This window comes from Colobus angolensis, unplaced genomic scaffold, assembly GCF_000951035.1.
Source record: "Colobus angolensis palliatus isolate OR3802 unplaced genomic scaffold, Cang.pa_1.0 Scaffold589, whole genome shotgun sequence".
NCBI classification, from domain to species: domain Eukaryota; kingdom Metazoa; phylum Chordata; class Mammalia; order Primates; family Cercopithecidae; genus Colobus; species Colobus angolensis.
Genome location: NW_012119476.1, coordinates 254,110 through 264,204, shown reverse-complemented (window position 1 = coordinate 264,204; position 10,095 = coordinate 254,110). Strand labels below are relative to the sequence as shown.

General features: G+C 40.5%; 1 pseudogene across 2 annotated transcripts; it reads right to left on the bottom strand.

Moving 5' to 3' along the window:
* Nucleotides 1–2,822: 2,822 nt before the first annotated feature.
* Nucleotides 2,823–10,070, bottom strand: LOC105526309 (annotated as a pseudogene). 2 transcript variants are annotated; one of them, XR_001004063.1, is made up of 2 exons: nt 9,466–9,956; nt 2,823–9,379 (listed from the first exon to the last, which is right to left on the bottom strand). The product of XR_001004063.1 is annotated as an E3 ubiquitin-protein ligase TTC3 pseudogene, transcript variant X2 (transcript). The 2 variants fall into 2 exon arrangements; XR_001004062.1 differs by having other exon boundaries at nt 2,823–10,070.
* Between the last annotated feature and the right edge of the window lie 25 nt (nt 10,071–10,095).

Below are 10,095 nucleotides of genomic sequence, written 5' to 3'. Positions count from 1 at the left end.
TTCCTTTTATGGGCACTCGTGATGCATCCTGTGGGTTAAGGCAGGGATGGGTCTCCTGCCAAGAACTCAAGATGGTGGTGAAGCTGGTTGTCCACCTAGATCTCAGGTATTCCAGTGTAGAACACATAAGTCTGGGGAAATTTTTCTGCATCATTGGTGCAGGGCCGATTGTAGTAGATGTGTTGCAGATACAGAAATCCAATTCTCTTACTGTCTACTTGGATTTTTTTTTTACTTCTCTGTGCCCCTGGAGCTGCCTAATCTTCATATTTGAGTTATCAGATGTTGCTGGTGACAATCTCAACACTGTATGTTTGATTTAGGCTTTCTCAGGGAGGGAGCGTGAATGAAGCCAGGTTGCTTCTATGCTGCCATTTTGTAACTGGAAGTTCATCTTTTTTGATCTGTTGATTTGATAACCAAGAAGGCTGCTAAGTGACTAACTGGCAAGTAGCTTCTCAGATGATATAGGTTTGATTACCTTAGAGCCACATAGTTCATCTTTTTTCTTTAAATGTGCTGAATGCTACTTCTGTGTTAATTTTCTTTGTGCTTATCTCTGTCTCTGAACCACATGAAACTGCTTTTCCTGGATTTTCCATCTTGCACTATCATTGCTCTCTGTTACAAGATGTTGCAAGAGGTTTTGCTAACAAATTGCTTCTTGTGTTCTATACAGAGATAGTCCTGGGTTCATGAGTGCTACTCACACACTCAGCTTCTCTCTAACGATGCCCATTGATGCTGTATTAACCCACAGAAGATGCTTTTTTATGTGAAGTGTGATGGCAAATTAATAGATGGCAAACTGATTTGCAAAAGTTTCTCCAGGTGACAAGGGAGAAGCTTTTTTCTTACAAGATGATCTCCTCACTCCTGCCCCTGTGTGGTCCTCAAACTCTACACCCTGCATGAGAGAAAACCTTCCATGGGCTTCACTCTTGGAATAGATAGAGCAGATACCCCACTGGGAATGCCTGCAGGAGAGTTTCCTCCATGCCTTTGTAGGAACCAGAATCAGGAGATTAAGGTCCAGATTGTGGGAACAAACCATCCTTCATGAATGCACTCTCAGTGCACCAAAACCTCACTGACAATTCTAAGGGTAGCCAGTGTTCCCCTAAGCTCTAATTTACAGACAACTGAAGGCCCTTGGGAGAAAAGTAGACTATCACAGATGACAATAATGTTGAAACACAGAGGCCTATGGGACAACTTTGTGTCAGAATTTTAAAGGCAACGTGGGACTGTTCCTCGTAAGTTCTCACTTAAACATATTGTCCTGCCTCATAGTGACCATGTCTGTCTCTTCCGTATTTGCAAGTTAGAGAGAAAGGGGATCTCCTGTCACCATGTTCTTGACTGTTTTCATATCATACCTCCCAAAAGAAAGAACTGAAATGGACAGTTTGTTTCTGGTTTTGAAGAGTGAGGCTATTGAGCTGTGCTGAAGTAAAAAAGGGGAAGGCAGCTCCTGCCTTTGGTCTGGTGGACCATCCCTGCTTACCTGCCTGTACCCCTTGCACCAACCTCTATCTGTCTGCTTTTTCCAGATCTGTCTGGTCCTGGTTTGCACACCTGTTCATGGGACTCTCCAGAACTGCCTTTCCAGGATGGCTCTGCTTTGTGTACAAAAGGAATAGTACTGCCCACCAGGAGGAGGATAGGCCAGAAACCTAGAAAGATTTCTAGAAAGAGGCTATAACTGGAGCAGGAGTGGGGATCAAGGGATAGAGGGAAGGTGTCTTTTTTCAACTACAGAAGTAACATCCAGGTTGTCAACCATGTTTCTATGGAAGTGTGCACATATGTGTGCACACACATATACAGCTGTAGATTAGCTCTAGCTGCTGTGGAAGTAGACCATACTGTGTGTCTGGTATTTTTCAAACAAGTATCACAGTGATGGACAAGGTTCTGTCTACTTTCCTGCCCTTCATTTCTCGTCTTTCTTCCTTCACCTCCATCTCCTCCTCCTTTCTCCTTATCCTTTATTTCTTCTTCTTCGTCATCTTTGTATCTTTGTCTTAATCTTTTTTTTCTCTCTCTCTCTTTTACCTTCTTCCTCTCTTTTTCTTCCTCCTCTCTCTTTTACTCTTTTCATTCTCTGTTAACATCCCCAACCCTCTTGGAGTTATCCACATAGGGCCTTCTTCCAGCTATCCCAACCCCTCCAGATATCTATATTCAGCTAATCCTTGCAGAGTCCTTCCTGCATTATGTCTCTTATTTTCTGTGGTCATCATTTTTCTGGCTGACTCTAAGTCTCCTCAGTCTGAACCAGTTTCCATGATTTTCCCAACCTCAAATGTTCCCAATATTTTTATTAAAGTAATCATTGTAAACCTTCTGGTCCTTTCACAAATCAGTCAAGTTCTTTACAAGGCACCTCTGGTAACTTATTACATTTTGCTTTTAACTGTTTCTTTTTCTTTTCTTTTCTTTTCTTTTTTTTTTTTTTTTGCTCGTTTTAGAATGTTCTTTATTTTGACAGTTGTTGGACAAATATAAGGCATGTTCACAAGTATCTGAAGTTGTATATAAAACACACTCAACAGATGTTCCTCTTCTCCTTTTGTACTTGCTGCTGCAAACTGATCTTTATGCACGTTAACACCCATAGTGCTCAATTCTTGTGGATATGCAGACAATGTTTTGGGGACCATCGTGGAGAATCTGTTTCAAACTAAGACGTGAGCTTCTATGAACTAAGTCACTAAGACATCAGAACTCATGGTGAACAAAGGCAGAGGAAGGTGACCAAATCGGCTCATAAACTCATGACTCTAAGTTTCCAGTGGAACAAATAACACATCAAAAAGCATTTTTTGATCCTTCATGTTGGAGAGAAATGGAATGTGTCCAGAATTCATAGTTCTATATTTACCACTGTCTAAAAGTCACAAAACAATATCTAATTTTTTCATGGTTTCAAATGCAGTTACAATTTTGTTCTTAGGCCACAGTACAAGATTGCATGCATTACTTTACATAAATGTCAAACACAGAACGATTGTTACACAGACACCTTAGGGCTGTCTAAAGACACAGCTTCTCTTTTTGTGGGGCGGGGATGGGGAAGGAGAATGATGGTGGCCATTTCCACACACAGCCTGTTGTGTGCTCAGCACGGCTGGATGGATGCGGATCCCAAGCACTTGCTGACTGACTCACAAAAGAGTACAGAAGCTGCTGAGGAGGGCAGCGGAGTTCGAAGAGCAGGCTCCAACTAGGGGCTGGGATGATGGACACACAGCCTCGATTCCAGGGGGAAATATCTTAGTCGATACTAATTAAAAACTATTAGTGATTTTTGAAAATCAGATTACATCTATAAAAGATGAAAAGTAAACACTTAAAACAATCTATTGGGGGGAACACAAAATAATAAAAAATCAAATGCAGATGGGATTTCACAAAGAGGAGATTTGAATCTTTTGGTCTAAATCAGCCAATATTTTAACATTATAAATTATTAAAATGTAGTTTGCTTATGCCCATTCTTAAAATGCAGAATCTTTGAGGAAAAATATAGACATATTTTCAGGAATACAGACTCTTGTGAAAAATTTTAAAAGTCAGTGTCAACTCTCTTGCGGAGCTACTAGAACAGGTTTTTCAAACACAAAAGGGGAACAAACATGGGGCGCTTGAATATGTTAAGAATTCTTATCACTAGAATACTGCTTCAAGGCACTCACAGTACTTTCCAAAAGAAGCCACCCACCTCAAAGAGCCCTGCACAGCCCCAGCGACCCATGAGTGTGGTAGCTGGCATTTTATTAGCCACTACTTGGCCATCATCAAAGTATTCACTTGGAGTGGGGAAATTACTTAATATCAATGATATTAACGATTTCCATGAATTTAGCTTTGTGACACACAATGCAAAAGGGTCTTCAAATGTTTGCTTTTTACACCAGTGATAGGAAATTGTCATTCTTCCAATTCAGCGTGCTGGTGGATGACGCTTTAGTGAAGTGTGACTACCTAGGGGAGCAGGAAGGCAGCTCCCATTTCTCACTGGACCAGCCTCTTCCAGAAGGTGCAGGCTACTCTTCTGACAGGAGATCATGACTCTGGCAGGCTGGGCAAGCGCTCTACCCTTTAAGCCACTGCTTAAAGCACCCTTTGTGATACTTGTGCCCACATTTGAGCACACACACGTTTTTTGATTTGAACACCTCGTGACATATTTCACAGGAACTTGCACCCGGTGCAACCCTCACAGGGACATCTTCTGCTTTCTGCCCCTTGGTTTTGGGTGATGGTGCAACAACCGCCGAGGGTGGGTCCTGGGAGGACCCGCTCATGGGGGCAGCAGAGCTCGGCTCATAGGTCCTCTTGTCCTTTCCTGGGTTTGGCTTTTTCTTTTTCTGTTCATCTAGAATGTGTTCTGTCACTCTTTGGACAATTTCGTCAATACTCAATCCTGAAAGTGAGCTCTTGTTTTTGCTTCGCACGTTTCTAATAAAACCAGCAAGCTCAGTGCTATTGTAACATGGGAATACCACTGACAGGTGCTCAATAATACTATTGAACGGCTTTTTTGGAGACTGGCTTGAACGTGCAGCATGTCCTGGAGGAACAGGCTGCTTCCGATCAGCCACAAGGCTTTGCTCTGACAGAGCTGCCTGGCCATCCCTTTTTGGCCCTGGCAGCTGAGTGGCTTCAGGCTCACTGGGGGATGGCCCTGGCAACAGCACAGAAGGAGCCTCCCCTGGGGAATCACTGGCAGAGAACACACTGGGATCCCTGTGAAGTGCTGCGAGGTTTCCAGTCACATGGCTTGCAGAAGTCATAAGCCCTTGGTCATCGTGGCCTGAAGACTCAGAGAGTAACTCAGGATGAACCATGTTACAGGCAGGAAATGAAAGCTTGGGAATCTGCACTTTAGAAAGTTCACTGAGCCGAGAACCATTTTTAATTGTTTTAATTTGTTCTTCAAACTGAGACTTTGCTTTCTCAATTTCTTTTGTAACATGAGAAAGAAACAATTCCCATGAACATATATCAGACTCCATGTCAGGATATGCTGCAGGATCACGGCTAACCAGCTCCAGCTGCTTCAGATAGGCTTCTGCTTGTGACTCCATGATCTGTAGCTTATACACTTCACTCTCCTTCCAGTTTTCAAGTACAGATACCTCTGCAGCCGCAGCTCTCTGACGACTCTCTTCATAATCCTCTTTCCTTTTCTTTATACACTCTTCTATTTTCATTTTCTCGTTTGTAAGTGTGTTGCTGATTTCAAGGGACTGATCCAGATGTAATTCATGTTCCTTATCCTTTCCATCATTTTTCTGGGTATACATTGCACTGGCATTTGAAACCTTTTTAATTTTCTTCTTCAGTGATTTTAGTCTTCCTTGGATTTCTTTTTTTTCCTGTTGCCATTTTTTAATTTCTCTTTCCAGATCTTGAATGAACCAATCTAATTCCATCTTTGACATCTTGTTTTCTTCTAAGTGCCTTTTCAACTTTTCTTCCAGGTCCCTGGTTTCTTCTAAGCCCTTAAGTTTTATCTGCTCATAATTTTCACACGCTTTTTTAAGTTGGTCTTGTAATACTTGGTACTCCTTTTCAATCTGTGAAATTTCCCCTTGTTGTTCATCAAAAGGATTATATGGCTCAGTATTGACTTCTTGGTGTGTTATGTTCCAAGATACCTGTATGGCAACCATCTGCACGTGTGGAATGTTTGTTACTGCACTGATGCTTTCTGGAATTACTTCACATTTGTTCTTAGAATTTCCACAGTGCCCATCATTTCTGTTAGACTCACTTAGGACCATATAAGCATCACCTGTGCTGCACTGTGACTTTACAGATGTTACCGAAGAGTCCTCAAGGATCTGTGTTTCGGAGGCAATCTGGTGACCAGCAGCATTTTCAGCATTCAAATGATGACCCTCAAAATAGGCAGTAGCATTTTTATCTGCTCCATCATTGGCTTCAAAAGATGGCACCACTGGTACTGATGTTGGTAGCTGATATTCAGGAGAAAGGCTGGCCAAGGGTTTATATATGCTGGTGTACTGGGGCAAACCTGGTAACACATTTATGTGTGCTGGTGGTGTCCGGGTGATGTCACATCTCTGGAAAGGAAGATACGTACAGTGTCCTGTGACCAAATGGGATTGAGCCCAATAAGTTGGTTTCACATCCTCAAGAACCGGTTTAGGGGAATTAGAGGAGACTTGTTTGTAATTTACATCCTCAGAGCCTGGTTTGGGAGAATTAGAAGAAACCCCTTTGGTTTTCCCATCCTCAGAAACTTGCCTAGAAGAATTACCAGATAGTAGTTTCGCCTTCACATCTTCACAAGCTGGCTTGAGAGAATTAGCAGACATGGGTTTGGGCTTCACATCTTCAGAAGCTAGTGCTGAGGATGAATCTGACACTGGTTTAGACTTTACATCTGGTTTAAATTCCCTAGCAGCTGAATTCAGTGGTAGTGTAACTTGTAAATACTCTCCTGCTTTTGAAATGTCTTCTACTTTTGTTTTAATGTTTTTCTTCTTTCTTTTTTTCTTGAGCCGTAATGCAACTTTCTTCAATGCAATACAGTTGTCAATCACAACAAAACGAGGACATCCCAAGAGAAAAGATTTTAAACCTCCTGCTTTTTCTAGTATTGGTCGAGTTTCTTCTGGGAAAAACTCATATTCTTCAGAGAACATCTTGTTACTCATGTCCAAGGGACCATGTTCCTCCAACAACTGAGAGAAGTAATCATATAGAGTTGAATATTTTTGCTTTGGGTTAAAGTCCCATAGCTTCTTATTGCGGACAACATATTCATTACTGTGTTGGTCATAGAGAGCTTCAAATTCTTCTACGTCTTGCCGAAGATGGTCAGGCACTGCAAATGGGCCTGCAGTATCTGAATTTTGATTGCTGTGGTCTTCACTTGAAGTGATGATCTCATTATTTGGAGTTACTGAAGTTGTTCCAGACCCAACTAACATAGGTTTTGAATCCTTTAGCTTCTTTTTCTTGCCTTTGTTTTTCACCTTGGTAGAACTAAACTGTGCTTCGCCACTGTCTTGTTTCCTTAACACAGTACAGCGGCTGTCCATTATATCAAAGAATTCATCTAAAGCACTATGCAATGCTGGGAACTTGTCTCTGTGTTCTTCTAGCAGCCATATTAAACAACGGGCTTCCTTCAATGATGTTGGCTCATAGAAATAATCAAGTTGCTTTCCTTCTATAGAGTCTAATTTGTGACCATATTTCTCATTCCAGAGGAAAGTCATGATGCTAAAATCAAGCTGCTTAAGAGATGCTCCATACCGAGAAAAGAAAGGTCCTGTGGCATCTAAGCCAAAGCTATTAAGTTTTTGGATCCAGGCGGCTAATTTGGGCTCCACTTCTTTAAGCTCACTCAAAACATGAAGAAATATTCTTGTCTTTACTCTGCTCTTTTCTTGAATCAAATGATGAATAACATAGTCTACTGCTTCATTTAGAAAATTTCTGCTTGAAAAACAGGTTGTATAGTCTTCTGTGCTCAAAACTTTCCAAGAAAGCAATTCTTTGAGAAGCGTGGCTGTATTCCATATGCCGGATTTAATCTTGTCAGCATACTGCTTTATACACTGTAGAATTCTGTCATCAAGGAACTGACAGCGGTGAACATTGTCTACAGTTTCTTTCTGCTCTTCGTTTTTGGGTAGATTACTTTCTCTTAAGTCCTCCTCCATTCTTTCTTGTGCTAATTTTTTTGCTTCTTTTTTTTGGATCTTTCTCTTCAATTTTTTGTCTTCTTTCAGTCTTAGTTTCTCTAGACTAGAACATTTCTGTTTCAGAATAGGTCTTGGAGGAACCTTTTGTTTTATGACCTTGTGTTCAAATTCACATTTAACTTGACCACCACTGCTGAAGATGATAATTTTAGAAATGACACCTTCACAGTCAGGAGTAAGACATATTCCTTGTAGAAAATCCTTGTCAATTTTATCATTAAAGGTTGTAGTTTTTAACTTCTTCCAGCAATTCATGTGAAATTCTATTTTACAGTACTGGCAACAGCTGATACGTATAAAACCCTTAAAGTCTGGATCAGTTATATATATCTGGATCTTAGAATATCCACAGCACTTCTGATAGCAACAAATGGCATCTGGCACTGGAGGGAACTTGCATTCTTCAACAAATTTCTCTAACAGCATCTTTATTTTTTCTGGCTGGGACTCTTCAATAATCACATTACTTGTGGGCCAAGTTAACACTCCAGGAAGACGATAAATCAAGGTTCTTGCTTTCTCAAAGTGATTGAGAGCTTCTAGAAATCTGTTTTTTTTCAAATATACTTTTCCAATTCCACAGTAGGCCAAGCAATCAAGTCCCTCATTGTGGTAGTGTTCAATAATCCTCTTAAACTGGTTTTCAGCTTCAGATAGTTCCTCAGGCTGTCCTATTCCAAGGAGAGAAATGGCAAGTCCATAGACAACCAAGACATAGTTAATCATGGCCAGGTTCAATTGCTTTATTTTTTGAGGATCTAAACCATTCAGCAACTCTGTAAAGGCCTGTGCGGCACTGCGGCAACGCTGCTCCAATAAGGCTGTATAGCCATCTTGAATTAAGCTTCTCAGCATTGTCATTATGTTAGCAAAATCCTGGTGTGCAGCTCTGGAAGATTTAGAAAACTGTTTCTCCAAGATGTTCTTCAAATTTGCTGGTAAAGTCAATTGTGAACTAGAACTGTACTTCTCTGATTCATTGTTTCCAGATTTTTGTTTTCCTTTATGTTTTGGAGGCTGACTTGATGGTGGTGAAAATTCAGGATGACAGTCACAATCATCTACCTTCAATGCCTCATCCACCACCTTTAGATTCTGATTACCACCATTGGCCGTTTCGTGATTAATTTTTCTGAAATCTCTTTCCTTCTCTACAAAGTTAAGTGAAGTACTAAATACAGGTGCTGACAAACTCCTAGGTGTGTAGGCCCTGTTTTCATAAAAGGCTTTAATTGGATTCTTATTTGCTGTTCGACCTTGTAGGTCTTCTATTTGTTTTTGTAACTTTACATGCTGCTGAATTAGATCCTTGATTCCCTCAGGGTCATTTTTACAGAGTTTTTGAGCTTTTATGTTTGCTTGCAGAGCCCAGTTATATTCCCCCAGCATAGAAAGAGCATCACAATAACGATAATGACCCTTTGGCCAAGTGTTCTTCAGAATAGTGGCTCTCTTTCCATCACCGAGTGCATTTCTAAACTGTCCAGTACGAAGAAAACAAAGAGCTCGGTTACCATAAAGAAGGTGGTTTTCAGGTCTATATTCAATGGCTCTGGTGTAATAGATAATAGCTATATCAAATCTTTCTTTGGAAAACTCTTCATTTCCTTTCATTTTCATTAGTTCTCCTTGCTCTACACAATCCATACAACTTTGGGTTTTAAGTTCTTCAAGCAAATTGCAGTCTTCCACTACAATTTTAGTTATGTGGTACTTGTATTCAGTAAAGAAAATACTTAACATAGGCCAACAATTGTCAATTGATCCTAATTTAGTTAGAATTGTTACATCACCTGCATATTTTATCCAATTCAAAGCTTCTTCCATTGCCAATATTTTATTTTCTATTTTATAACCAGTTCTCAATAAGCCTCCAATAAGGAATGAATCATTAGCAACTTTCTTTGCCAAATCCACAATATCTTCCATCAACTCAAGATGTTGTAATTTCTTCAAATTTATCTCGGAAGCACGTGAATTGCTGGCGTCCACACAGGGATGCAATCGTGATATTACAGAACTGTTTCGATGTTGAAACAGAAGTGGCCAGAAGATGTTTATTTTAATGGCATCACAATAGTCTTGCAGGACAGAAATTGGTTTACTACACCATATACTGCAGATGTCAAATTCTAAATTCCTCTCACTTTGGACATAATCTTTATATTGCGTACCCACCCCATCACAGTAAAGCTGAGTCACACGAACATAATCATCGGTCATAAATTCAGCAGCAAAGACACAATCGTCCACGTAAGGGCAATCTTCCAACAAGGCATAATCTGCCACAGTGAAATCTCCCTCCGCAAAATTGTCCATGATGCACAAGTCACACACACACGGA